Source organism: Anoplolepis gracilipes, chromosome 14 (genome assembly GCF_047496725.1).
Source record: "Anoplolepis gracilipes chromosome 14, ASM4749672v1, whole genome shotgun sequence".
Lineage (NCBI taxonomy): Eukaryota > Metazoa > Arthropoda > Insecta > Hymenoptera > Formicidae > Anoplolepis > Anoplolepis gracilipes.
Genome location: NC_132983.1, coordinates 7437864 through 7452971, shown reverse-complemented (window position 1 = coordinate 7452971; position 15108 = coordinate 7437864).

The window sequence follows — 15108 nt, the reverse complement described above, 5'->3', positions numbered from 1 at the left end:
AGAGAGCGAGCAGAGTTGGAGAGAGAGGAAGCGGGCGGAGAAAGCGGAAGGAGAGTCGGAGGAAATAGGAGAGAAGAGGGATAGAGGACAGAGGAGTGGACGGAGCGTAAGGAAAGAGGTAGAAGAGAGGAAAGAAGAAAGAAGAAAAGGATGGCAGAAAGGAAAGGAGAAAGGTTAAAAGGTCAGAGGTGAAAGGGCGGAGAGAACAGAGGAAGAAGAAGAGGGGAGTCAGAGAAAGAAGAAGAAAGAAAGAGTACGGGAAGCGGGAAGAAAGGGGGTGAGAGAGGGAGAGAAGATGGGAGATAGAGAAGGGAGAGAGAAGGAGAGGGCGTAAGGGAGGGAGTAGGGAACAATCTGTAAGGTCGTTATGGCCAGGCTCGCGAAGAAGGGGAATGAGGATAGAAACAAGAGGAGGGGAGAAAGTAGCAAGGATATAGAGAGAGGGACAGGGGTAAAGTTTGACAGTTGTGAATTGTATATATGTATATATGTAAGGAGGATAAAAGAAGGAGGAGATTTGTAAGGGGTTTGGTGGTCCCCAAAAAACATGTACGAGTTAAAAACCCCAAGGGGACTCAAATAAACTCTTATCTATCTATCTATCTATATATTACATATGTAAAAATGTTACGTGATTTCTTGTCCAGGAACATACAAATGTATCCCTTGCATCTCCTTTTCTTTATTTCTCGTGCAATCGGACGGTGATATTTCACAGATAGAGCACTGGGAACATCATAGGAAAATAAATAATTAAATTGATAATTAAATGCCTTAAATTAAAACGTATATTCTTTCCATTTTATTGCCAACCTACGGTTAACAACAGTCAAGAGTAAAAAGAATTATTAAAAAGAAGAACTATTAAAAAGAAAAGAAGGAAAAATTATTTCTGAATAAGAGTCGGATTTTGTGAGAAATACCACAACCACAGATTGAAAACAAAAATTGCTCGTTCTTTTTTATGTTAATTATTACAACAATGCATAAACAGTATTTTTTTGAGAGTTTTGAATAATCTCGTAAGTAGATAAAATATAAAATATTTATCTTTCGATGTTCTCATCTTTCCATATTTTCGCATGTACGTATAAAATTTAATGAAAATTAAAGGACAAAGGCGAGTATCAAGCAACAAATAACAATCCAGAATATGATTCTGTTCCGAATAATAATTTATACGCAGCTAGCCTTTAGTTCAGGATATTTTTGATTATTGTTAGTTAGGAAAGGCGACAGAAACGGCCCCCCTGACGACGCACCACCTTGACGTGATAGGGGGGCTCATCTGGAGGGGGATCCCAGTGTGGTTGTCGAGTCCTAGGACCCACAACGCCCGGGTGATCCTGAAGGGTGCTAAGAGTGCGTCACAATATGGGATGGGCAAAAAATCTAATAAGACTTCCACAGTCTCGGATGCTGTGGGCCGGCGAGAGGGGGGATATTGTCCCTGTTTCCCCCTCGTCGTTGTCGTACGAAGGGCTACCCGGGGGCTTACCAGCGAGGCCCTCGGGGGCATTAGTTATCGCTGATGACCACAGAGTGAAGGCGTTGGCCTGTGCTCGCATGAGCAGGGATACCGCGGCCAAAAAAATTGACGATGTTTATATGGACATCGTCAATAAAGAGGAGGAGACAGAGGGGACCTCGTGACTGAGGCAATTGATGCGCCCCTTTTACGAGGAGTATTGCCGCTTAGACGCATGTGCAATGCTCCTCGCGGAGTATGTGAAGACCTCGTGGGCGATTTTCAAGCCCAGGACGTCTCCAAATCGGATGCCTCCACTCAGGTGGAGGTGCCGGTGAGGAAAGTGAGGGTACAGGTAAAACCTGTATCCCCAGAGGTGACGGATGTGGGTCTCCAGACCACTCTGGAGACCTACAAGACTGCGGAGGCTCCGCATCTTATGGATGCAGTCTCTCCGCAGTATGATTAGGAAGCAGGTGAAGGCCGCCTTGGCCGAAGGGCTGGGTGGTCTTCACCAAGAGGCCCGGGCAGTCCATCGCCCGGAACCTCCCACACTCCGTGAAAAGACGACTGTTCCGCCTACACGGGCAACGGTAGCGACTAGAAGGGGTGGGGGGAGAGAAAAGGGAAGTGTCGACCCCGGAGGGTTCCCTCCCTGTAACACAGGATAAGAGACCTCCGGGGCGGTCGCCGTCCCTAGAGGAAGAGGAGAGAGGGCGACACCAGTGGCCCCCTGAGGTGCTTTAAATGCCTCAGGGGGAGACACATTAGTGCCGTCTGTAGGACCGAGGTGTACCGGTGCTACCGGTGCGGCGTCCCCGGGCACCTCGGTTGTGGATGTCGGGGGACACCCAGATGTGCACTCTACATGAATCTGGGTGTTCTCGCCGACCACGCCCTGGGTGGAGGCAGGGAGTGCTCCTCTCCTCCCGAGGAGAAGAAGGGGAAGGAAAAAAAGAAGGGTGCCTACGTCGGGTGTGGAGAAGAAGTCTCCCCCGGCGGAGGTGGCCCCGGTGATGAGGGTGCCTCCTGTTGTGGAGTGTGGTGGGACCGATTTGTCGGCCCCCCCTCCCCAGGGGACTCGGATGCCACCTCCATAATGGAGGTGGAGGAGTGCCTCCACCCAGTGGAAATTAGACCCCCTCATCCAGACGGATAAGGGGGTCGTGGGGGAGTAGGAAAGGGTAAAACTTAGTCTTCCCCCTCTCCCCCATGGGGTAGTGAACTCAGAGGGTCTTTAAGACCCCCCTCACCCCAAACCGGCCTCCAGATGCGGAGGCCACAAGGAGGAGAACGGGAAGTCAATTTTCCCGTCCCTCTCGGGGGCCAAGGGAGGGTGGGTGCAGGAATATCCACTCCCCATTGCACCTTGGCCCCAGGAAGGGTGGCGGCGTTACGAGGTGGTCCCGCAACGCCGCCGATGATGCACCACTGAGTATTTCTCAGGGTCACCCACAATTCAACCGCCGGGTAGGACCACCATGAAGTTTTAGTGGGTATACCTCGTCTATAGGAGAAGTCCCACATACCCCCTGGAAGCTCCCGCCCCCAGGGGGATGCATAAAGCATTTCTCCATGTAAAAAAAAAGGGCGACAGAAACGGATAATACACGCTAAAATCTGATACTAAACACTTTTTTATTAATAAATCAATCTTGAGAAAAATACAGAGACGTGTCGTGTATCGTAACAGGGAGCAGACTAAAGAAGGCGCGCACATAGGTGCGCACGCCGCATATAGATGGTACTGACGTAGTTACCACCGAGGTCAAGTCATTGCGAGTTGTACAGAGAGCGGATATCATTCATCAACGCAAATTAGGCACACGTACTAACATTATTATAAAAATTACGCTATGGTATGCGGAATGTTTTTGGTTAAAACAAATACACTAAATGTTTAGTACGCAGGTGATTCTTGCCGCGTAAATTTTCGCACGAAAATGCCGCGTACGCATTTGTCTACAACTAGAGTTGCACAGATAATTGCACTCTTAGAAGAAGGCTTTCGCATGCGTTATGTAGCGCAACATATCGGAGTATCTATTTCGGTAGTGAGCAGAGCGTGGTCACGATACCAAGATACAAGAAATTACGCGAGATGTCAAGGCAGTGGTCGTCATCGAATAACTACGAAGAGACAAGATCGAGAAATCTTTCGCCATGTGTTACAAAGAAGAATGATAACAGCAAGACGTGTTTCCGAGGAAATTAATTTACATGTTTCCGATTCGTAATCGTTTAAGAGAAGCCGGGCTCTGATCTCGTTGTGCGCGAGTGCCGAGATTAACAATCACACATCGTCATGTTCGCCTGCAATTTGCGCGCGATCACATTTTATGGAGTGAGAGACAATGGAGAAACGTATATTTTTCCGACCAGTCGCGTTTTTGCCTTTACGGTAATGACGCTCGTATACGTAATTGGCGTCGTCGAAATGAATGATACTATCGGCGTTGTGTTATGCCAGTGCGGGTACATAACGGCGGTTCGGTTATGGTATGGCGGTGCGTATCAATGAGAAGACGGACGGACTTGATAATTCTGCCACCTCCATCAATAACAAGTGTGCGATATGTAAATGAAATCCTGCGACCTCACGTTTTGCCTCTCCGTTATTTACATCGCAATTTGATATTTATGCAAGACAACGCTCGTTCTCATACGGCGAACATAACTCGCCGTTTTCTTGAAGAACAATATTATATTGTTGGACCATCCTGCTAATAGCCCGGACTTAAATCTAATCGAGCACATATGGGACGAAATGGAACGATTAAGACGTCGCGACAACAGCCGCAAAATTTAAATGACTTAGCGGACATGTTAACACAAATTTGGAACAAAATTCCGCAGAATTTGATAGAGAGGTGTATAAATATGTGAGAGCGTCTACAAGCGGTAATTGAGCAAAGAGGAAGAAATACACAATACTAAACGCACACACATATACACACAGCAGAGAGGGTTTGGAGTCGTTAAATACTGCGGAAGTGACGAACTGCGGGGTCCTTATCTCTGCTGTGACACACACGCACGCACGCACGCACGCACGCACGCACGCACGCACGCACGCACACACGTGATGTGCAAAATCCGACCGGCAACCTCCACGTGGTGCACATTGGGTAATGTTAATTCCGGTGGTAAATGTCATTTTTCAATAAAATTTAAAGTTGACTTTAAAGTCATGTAACTCGGCCAAAAAAAATCGTCGAAATATTTTTAAAAAAGCATTTTGTAGGTAAAGTGTTATATTTTATGGAAATTGACTTGAATTTTTCGAGAAAATTTTTTTTATAAAACTGCAGAATGTCAAAAATAAGTAATTTTATAAAAAAAAAACAGTTTTTTTTCTTAGGGTACACTGAAAAGATAAAAAAGTTTTTTAAAACTATTGATGGCATATTAAAGCTGAAACTTCAAGTTTCAAAATGCTTTTTTTTAAATTTTCGTACGATGATTTTTCGCTGAGTATCGTCAATTTTTCTGAAAAATGCAAGTTTACCTTCAAAGTCATGTAACTCGGTCAAAAAAAATTGTACGAAAATTTTTAAAAAAGCATTTTGTAGGTAAAACATTGTATTTTATGGAAATTGACTTGAGATTGTCGAAAGAATTTTTCTTATCTAGCTACAGAGCGTCAAAAATACGTAATTTTAAGAAAAAAAATTGCGCGCTTTTTTAAGGGATAGCACTGAGAAGATAAAGTTTTTTTCAAAAATTATCGATTACATGTTAAAGTTGAAACTTCAAGCTTCAAAATGCTTTTTTTAAAATTTGCGTACGATGATTTTTCACTGAGTTACAATAGTTTACAAATAGCCTATTTTTTGACGTATGAAAAGTGTTCCCTATTTTCTTTTGAGTAGTGTATAAGATATATGTTATGTGACAATAAATATATAATTTGCATAAGAAAAATAATGTTTTTATACATTAAAAATAAAATTAGTCGAACAAGGAAAATCTTTGACAGGATGCCGAGATAAATAGACACAACGGTTCACTTCTATGAATAAACAGATGCGTTTACGTAACTGGAAAATGAGTTGGTGCAATATAGTTTTATTTACAACTGCGTAGTGGGAAAATTTTAGGAGGTACGAAAACGTAAAGTGTCACCCTAATTGTGAGTTAAACATTACCCTCATACTATATTAGAATAATATCTTCAACTTTTTCTGATTTTTATTGCTACTCTGAAGTTATCCGCCAATTTTCCCATCACGTCAGATTTTTTAGGAAAATAACGCAACAGGTCAATTCTGAAGACAGATTTAGAATCAACGCACGAAATCACTGATTATAGATACAGGATGTGGCAAAAATCCGCCAACTGATTATCTTCAAATTTAATCGACCTCAAGGTCAACTCAAGATCACTACTTTAAACCCTACAACTTTGGTCCTGAGCACTTTTTTCAGAAAATGTATCGTATCGGAAATAATTAGCCGTAGCTGTTCCTACTCTCATAGGAAATTGAGGGATATTAATAATTTCTATCCTTAAAATGCGTATTTAGCAAAAACAAAAAAAACACGTGTTCAATATTTTTTGGTGTTTGTAACGTTTCGCCTTTCCCGACGTCTCGGACAATGCTCGCCGGTTCCAGGATTCGGGAGAAGGACAGGCACGACGGATGATAGACTCCCTTTCTTATGTCGTTCTTAGACGAGTTTATTCTATTTATACAATGCTAATCGTAGACACGATATGTACAAACGCGCAGGGATGAGATATATATATACATATATATATATATATATATATATATATATATATATATATACAGGGGTGGTATGTACAGGCGGGGTCCCGTACGGGCCGTCGGTGTTCGTCCTGGTGACGCTGGTTCGGTCAGGGCGTCCGGGTGGTGGACGACTTGGCGGTTCGGTCGGTGGTGTCCTGGTAGCGGACGACTTGGCAGTTCGGTCGGTGGCGTCCTGGCGGCGGACGGCTGGACGAGAGCGCACGACAGGCGGGCGCTTAGCTGTGCGATCGGGGGCGTCCTGATGGCGGACGGTTCTCTCTCTGGTCGCCCGAAGACGGGCGGATTGGTTGGTGTCGTCCGAAAACGGATGGATGTCAACGTTATTCGCCCAGAGACGGGCGGTTTGCCTGTTGTCGTCCGGAGACGGACGGTTTCAAACTCGTGCACGGGGCCGGAGGCCGGGGACGCCCGGTCAGTTCAACGAGAACGCTCGTTGTCCGGAGGAGGGTCGGGCAAGGTGCCGGAGGCCGGGGACGCCCGGTCAGTTCAACGAGAACGCTCGTTGTCCGGAGGATGGTCGGATGAGGTGCCGGAGGCCAGGGACGCCCGGTCGGTTCAACGAGAACGCTCGTTGTCCGGAGGATGGTGGTAGGGGATAGTCGCTTGTGTCTGGAGCCTCGAGAGAACTCTCCCTCGAGGAAGGATCAGGACAGGACTAGGTGCCGGCTCTCTGGCCGAGCCGGCTTATATACCCGTTGGCCGGCCTCCCACTCTCGGTTCCGAGCAGAGTAGGGAGGCGGTCAAGTGGGGAGACCGGGAGCGCCAACGTCGTAACGTTTGGTGGCACCGAAAGGCGCCGATTGTTTTGCAGGGACGGTTGTTCGGCCCCTGATGACTTCGTCACATGTTTAATAAGTATGTTAAATTTAATTCGAATCGTTGAGTGTCAGTTGGATAGTGTTACTTGTTAGTAGGTCTATTCATCAATCACTTATTAAGTAAATATCATACTTACGGATTGAATTATTACCAAAAGATAATTTTATTCAGTACTTCAACCACTGAATAAAATTACCTTTCGATAATAACAATTTAACTCGTAGAGATAAACTTTATCAATAAATAAAATAACAGTTATTAATATTTATCTACAATACAATAGGTAAATAATTGATGGGTAAATGTAACAAGAAATTGCAACATTTTATAATTGCGGTCATAGTATCTGACAATATTATTAAAATCCGGTAATCTAAAGTACTTTGAATTTTAGATGAGCTAATAATAGATTCTACATATTCTGCTTTGTTATTTGCTGCTCGAGGCTTCTGTATATTTCCTGATTTCTTGATTAAATTTTATCTACATGTGAAAGTATCGAGAGATGAGATCAAGAGAAAGATAAATATATTATATTTTATTTCTCTACAATATTATTTAGAACTGTCAAGAAAATACCAAGTTTATGTGTCATGCAGCATTTAAAATAGAATTTTTAAAAAATTTTAATTTTAAAGTAATTAAAAAAACAAGCAAAGGTCTGTTTTTATCAAAAAATCTGTAATATTTATTTCATATCTCATATAAGCATCTACTTTTTTATAAAGTTCTGAATTTATTCTGTGTTTATTTTCGTTGATCACATAAACTTATAATATCAGATTTAACACTTTACATTTATTTAGAAAAAACATTTTGTGTTATAAATAGACATGCAAATTACGTTTAAATATATAATAGCAAGCTCAAATGTTCTCCAATACTGTGCAAAAATATGTGTTGCTAAAATGTATATAATATTATTTAAATCCGTTTTCTTTTCTGCAAAAATAATGTTATAACTTTTAAAAATTACATTCAATAGAAATAAAGAGACACGAGCACTATACAATTTTAACATGTTTCTGAAATATTAAAAATTTTATATAATGAAAATTTTATATAATGATTCAAAGATACGAAAATGTCAAGGAGATATAAAGAAGAAAAATATCAAAAAGTAATGAAAAATTAATTAAAAGTAAAATATATTTAACATACAATATACACATTTATTTATTTGATCATTTTATTGGATATAATATTTTCAATATCTTGAAACATGCTAATAGAAAAATAAATTTGTATAATATGTATACTTTTTCTATTTCCAATCGGAAAAATTTTTTTATGTATATTTATTCGAGCTATCGATTAAATGTACATATTAATTAAATCTATTATAAATCTAATCAGTTTTGGAGTTATTGAAATTTAATAATCAAAAATATTCTGAACTAAATGCTGGTTATAAATTCTTCAGAATCATATTCTGCTTTGTTATTCGTTACTTGAAACTCACCTTTGTCTCTTAATGTTAATAAAATTTTATACGTACATGCAAAAGTATGGAGAGATGAAATTATCAAAAGAAAAACTTTATCAGTTATTTTTTATAATTATGTTTCTATTTATAAGATCTAATTTCTTAAGATTTTATTGCAAAATCTGATTAGTGATTAATAGTATCATAATTAGATCGAGCATTATTTTTACTTAATTACCTAAAGAATATATTAGTTATTTTAGCATTATTAATAATTTTATTTACTCTATAACTGTAAAGAAATGCTCTAAGTGATCACATCATAATGTCCGTTTAAAGTTGAGTTCTACAAATTTGTGTTTGCGTATCTATTTTAAATCTATTTTTACTGCTAAACAAAAATAAAGAATTGCTGTATAATAAATATAATATAGAACTATTCAATTAAGATTTCGTACACTTTATCATAAACAACAAATTAATTGGAAAATTTTATGTGATTTTTATCAAATTTATTATCACGCTACACACACGAAGACATTGTATTTTCATATAATATATAAATTATATAATTATCACGATTGTTAAACAGCGTTTTTTCTTTTGTTTACCTAATTGTTAAACATTTGCACAAAAATAATATAATATACATTTAATAAGATTATAACAATATGATTATAATAATCAAACAAAGTTAACAACTTGTGTTATTAAAAAAATATGTGTATAAAAATCATACACTTACACTAATTATATTATTTATCATTCAAATATTGCAATAACATTTTATAAAGTTCTACTTTACATAAATAAGTATTACTCAATCTTACCTGGTAAATTCTCTGAAGCGACGTTCAATTGAAACACCACTCAAATGTTTAAAATGTATTAAATAAATTGCAAATCTTTTCAAGCAAATTCATATGAAACAAATCTTCGCGAACTGACAATACACATCTGAAGCATATACTTATAATATCTTTTGCCTAAGAGCGTATTAATAATAATAATCATAGTCTCACTTGAGAGGCAAGTTGAATAATCCCATTTTGATTAAAGACCAAACAACACATTTGATAAATGTGTACTTACACTCGGATTTTTTCATTTTTATATATGTTATAGAGGGTACATTCCTAAATTACAATTTGTTTGAATTTTGTGGCGTCAGTTTGTTTGAAACATATGATTTTAAAATATTATAAAAATAATATTTTTAGAAAAAAAAATTTAGTCGCAATGATCTTAATCTTGAGATATGTTTTCAAAATTATTCATAAAATAAATGTCTCAATGATCTTAACCTTGACATGTGTTTTCAAAATTTTTCATAAAATAAATGTATAGGCGGGGGAGAGGCTCCGCCTAATTCTCTCCCTGTATCCTCCATCGCAAAAAAATACACTTCTCCAACTTGTTTCTCTTTCTCTCTCTCTCTCTCTCTCTCTCTCTCTCTCTCTCTCTTTGTTTTTAATATTAAAATCATCGTCCACACGTTTACTAAAATATTGGTACAACTTTGCTGTTTGTAATAGCAGTTTATATCTAAGAAAAAGCATTAAAATTATGAAACTTTAATTTGTTTTGTCTTCTAAACTAATGCTTTTCCTTACTTTATAATTGACAAGAATTACTTCCGAAAAACAATACCTTTTACAACATATCTGACTAAGTGTCGACAAAATCGTGATATAATCTTTTATACAGTTTTGTCAAAATTATGATACTTTAAAATCGGCAATCTCAAGAACCAAACGAGTGGGTTACAAAATTCAACAGTATATTACTCAGGAATATATTCTCTATAATACATATAAAAATGAAAACAAACTGAGCTGTGTAAATTAAACATTTACTATACATCCTTATGCATATTTTTATTTGAGAAGATAAAAATTGTGGAACCATTTCAAATAGTAATTGTGGAACTATTAATTTAACATAATAATTGTTATTGTTTTAAAGCTTTTTCAAAATAAAAATATTAACATTGAAATTAAAAATATAACACACATATGTTACAAACACAATTTTATTTTTCTTTAACCAATTTTTATTTTCATAGAAAAGTGTATATTGTCGAACGCTTCAGTAATTCGAAGATTTAGTATATAAAAATCAGTCTAGGATGTGCATTGGGCAGTTTAGTATTTCACTTTGAATTAGAAAAATCCGCGAACAATACTCGTTTGTGTTATTATTTTTGAATATTCTATTTTAATAGAAGTAACATTTCTTATTCTTATTTAGATAACATAGTCAAAATTTATTAAAATAAGAAAAATACACTTGTGTTCACTTTTTTTGTCAAAAACTTCATCTCTCTTTTCTTTAACAAATTATAGACTTTTACTTAATAAGCGTATACGAGTTTGATACAATAAGTAGTACGAGAAGAATAAAATTTTGATTTTTATAAATTTTTTTTCTTTTGTCTAATTAGCAAACTTAATTTATTAACATTGCTCTATGCTCATTTAAACCAGAACTAAGTTCACTGGTTATATCGATCAATCATTATCTTACAATCGCAACAAAATTACAGCATAATATCATATAAGAGTACGAGGATCTTACCTAATGTTTATTAAACTAAGTTTGCTCTTATATATAATTAATCTAATAAGTCAAGTTGGTGTCATTAAAGAAGACTGACATTGAAAACGATGCGATAATAAAACAAAATGTCAAGTGAACATAAAAATAATTGTTGTGCAAAAAGTATATTGATAAAATGTATATAATATTTTTTTTTTCGTTTAGTTTCGACATTAGTTTTGACAAGACGTGTTCCGTCACTTGTTGGTTCGTCAAATACGTATTGTAGATTACCTTATCGGAATATCTTAAATGTATTGAAACATGCTAATAAAAAAATTAATTTGTATAATATGTATAACTTTTTTTATTTCTAATCAACGAAATTTGTTGATGTATTTATTTGAGCTATCAAAAAAGAGCCGATTGTTTCAATTTTATAGTAGATTTATTCGTCAGTCACTTATTAGGTAAATATCATATTTACATATTAAATTTTTTACCGAAAGATAATTTTACTCATTATTTCAATCACCGAATAAAAATATTTCTGAATAACAATTTAACTCGTAGAGATAAATTTTATCAATAAATAGAACCATAGTGGCTAATATTTATCTGCAATAAATAATTGACGGGTAAATCTACCAAAAGTTGGAACATTCTATATAATTGGTTAGTATCTGGCAATATTACTAAAATTTGGTAATTTAAAATACTCTGAATTAGATAGGCTAATAGATTCTACATATTCTCCATATTCTCTTTTGTTATTTGTCGCTGGAGGTTTGTATGTTTCTTGATTTTGATTAAATATTACATTTATGTAGATATATATGAAAGTATCAAGGGATCAATGGTTTATCGAAAGATAAATAGTTTATATTTTATCTATCTACGATATTATTTAGAATTCTCAAGAAAGTACCAAGTTTATAATACATCGTTGTAACTTGTAATAAATAAAATAGAATTATAAAAAAATATTTAAAAATTTTAAATTAATTAAAAAAGAACGAGCTAAGTTCGATTTTTATCAAAATATCTGTAATATTTATTTTATTTTTCACAAAAGCATCTTGTCCGTGTTTATTTTCGTTAATTAATCGCATAAATGTGTAATATCAGGTTTAGACTTAAAATACATTTATTTAGAAAAACATTTTGTATAATAAATAGATATGCTAATTTTAAACGTGTTTTGGTTTAAACATATAATGGCAAGCGTTTGTTTTTTCTTACAACTTTCCAGTTCTCTATGTATCTTTGAAGTATTAACATTCGCGATCAATCAAAGAATGAAGGTGAGGAGACACGAGACAAAATACACTTGTGTGTCTCAAGATAAGAAATCACGCAACATGTTTACAATGTATATTTTATTTATAATGTTGCACATATACAAAAACAATACAATGTGTATTTGTTTATAATGTTGAATACATATAACATATAAAGTGCATAACGACTTTCTTCTATTTTTGCAATGCATCTACTTCTTACACTTTATGGTATCTGTATTAATTTTATGGCTGTTTGCATCTAATTAAAATAAATCTTATATGAACTAGATGAAAAAGACGTATTATTATATCAGCTTTCAATCGAATATCCCTTAAATATTTAACGGGCTTCAAAAAAAATAAAATATTAAATAATAAAAAATAAAAAATAAATATAATAAATAATTGCTTGTTAAAATAATTGCTCATAAGTTTCTTATTAACCAAGGCAGATTTAAAAAATATAATTATCATTTTAATTATTTATTTTCTTATGATGTTTCCAGTGCTCCATCTTTGAAATATCATCGTCCGATTGATCACACGAGAAATAAAGGAGAAAAGATGCGAGAAATACATTTGTGTGTTCCGGGACAAGAAATCACGTAACATTTTTATATATACAATATATATAAAAACCTTGGGTTTTAAGTCCCTAGCTTTTGCCAAAGAGACTTTTGTCCGACCTTTATTTATCAATTTTCCTAATACATTTTCCTATTACATTTATTTTATACCTAAATACTTAATACCTAATTCGTCTGGGTGAGTTCGAGTCTGCGTTTCCGCCATACTAGTTACCTCAGGTAAGCTTCGGCGGCGCAGCGTGCACAGCCACCTTACGACTAAAATTCTCTTAATCCTACTGGATCTGGGTGGACTCGAACCTGCGTTTACGCGTACTCTTCGCCTCAGGCGAGTTTCAGCGCCGCAGTGTGCACGACCACCATCCAACCTATATACAATATATATTTTTTTGATAATATTGAACATATAATATGCGTAATAATTTTTTTTAATTTTTGCAATTCATCAACTTCTTATACTTATATGATATCCGTGTTAATTTTAAACGGATACTTGTAATTAATTGAGATGAATTTCATATAAACCGGACGCGAAGGACAAAGAAGTAAATCGGACTTTAACTGCATATTTTTTAAATAATCTATCAGTTCCAAGTAAAAATTGTGCACTAAAGATGCTATTGTAGCCTTCAACTCCAGCAGAGCGAGTTTTTGACCTATTATACAATTGAAAGTTTATCGACACTATCAAAAATTATCGACAAGGGCAGAAACGAAAATAATAATTCACCTATTCAATTCCTCGGTCCTAACGGTATATAGGAATATGGATGACGATTCTGTATTCTCTTAAGCAAAAATCTATCCAGAACGAATACTTCTGGATTTGGCCAAAAATTGGGATCTCTGTGAACACCGTAGATATGAAGATGTACGATCGTTCCAGTAGGTACGACATATGATTCTGAAAAACGTATTTTAAAATTACAAAATATTAAAATTTACAAAAATAAAAATTTCTTTTAAAAAGATGTATATAATATTGTACATATTTTAAAAAGGTTAAAGCATAAAAAAAGAAAATAAAAGTAAAATAAAGCATAAAATTTTTTAACTTTATTTTAGCAAAATTTAAGCAAGATTTAATTCACTTTTTTTTTTAATTTTCATTCTCCATAACTTTTATTTCATGATACTTTTTGATAAATATAATAATTGTAGTATCGTTTAATATTTTTAATAAAATCTTTTGTGTTTGTTTTTCTTTTAATTTTGTTCAAAACAAAGCAAAAGCGAGCAATATTTTGTAAAGGAGTTTTTTTTCTTAGTCTATCGATCCCCTATATGCTCTCAAAGTTGACACTTTATTTCAAGACATTCGGTATATAGAAAATATAAATGCAACAAAAACTTGATATCAGTACTATAGATCTGTACTATATGTTACGTCCTGTCGGCTCCACGTTTTTCCTCCCACGAAATGAACAATAATCGTCCGATCGGTCACAAAAAAAAAACGGGTCGCGCAATAGAAAAGAACCGTTATTATCAAATAATGTTTAGACCTACTAAAAACGATATCTAAACAAATACCGGAAGGGATCAATAACGAAATTCTCTAAACAACGAAACAGACAAACACAGCTGCATAATCTTAAGAAAGAAACAAATAATGCCGCTACGCACTGTCAGCTCCACGTTTTTCCTCCCACGAAAATGAAGCAAAAATCGCCCGACTAATCATAAAAGAGGTCGCGCGACGAAAAATATTTTAAAACATTGAAATCGATGTTCAAAGGAAACGACCGGAAAGGATCGATAGTGAGATCCTCTAAATGAATAAATCAACAAACACAGCTGCATAATCCTAAGAAAGAAACAAATAATGGCGCTACGCACTGTCTGCTCCACGTCTTTACCTTCTATAAAGATAAAGCAATAATTGCCCGACCAGTTATAAGAGGGCCGCGGAACGAAAAATATGTTTTAAACATTGAAATCGATGTTCAAGAAATGACCGAAAGCGAGATCCCCTAAATAAATAATGGATAAAAACAGCCGCATAATCCCAGGAGATAACCAAATGAAGAATCTCCAAATTTCCTAAGAGGCCGTACAGAGCCCACCAATCAGCAACAATCAAAAATAAGGAGGAGAAGGATCTCACCGAACAACAGCTTTTACACGTCAAAATCTCAAAAATACTCCCGCTCAAATTGTTAACACGCCCTCAAGATTTAATATAAAAAGGGAAGACTCGCGCATTACCATT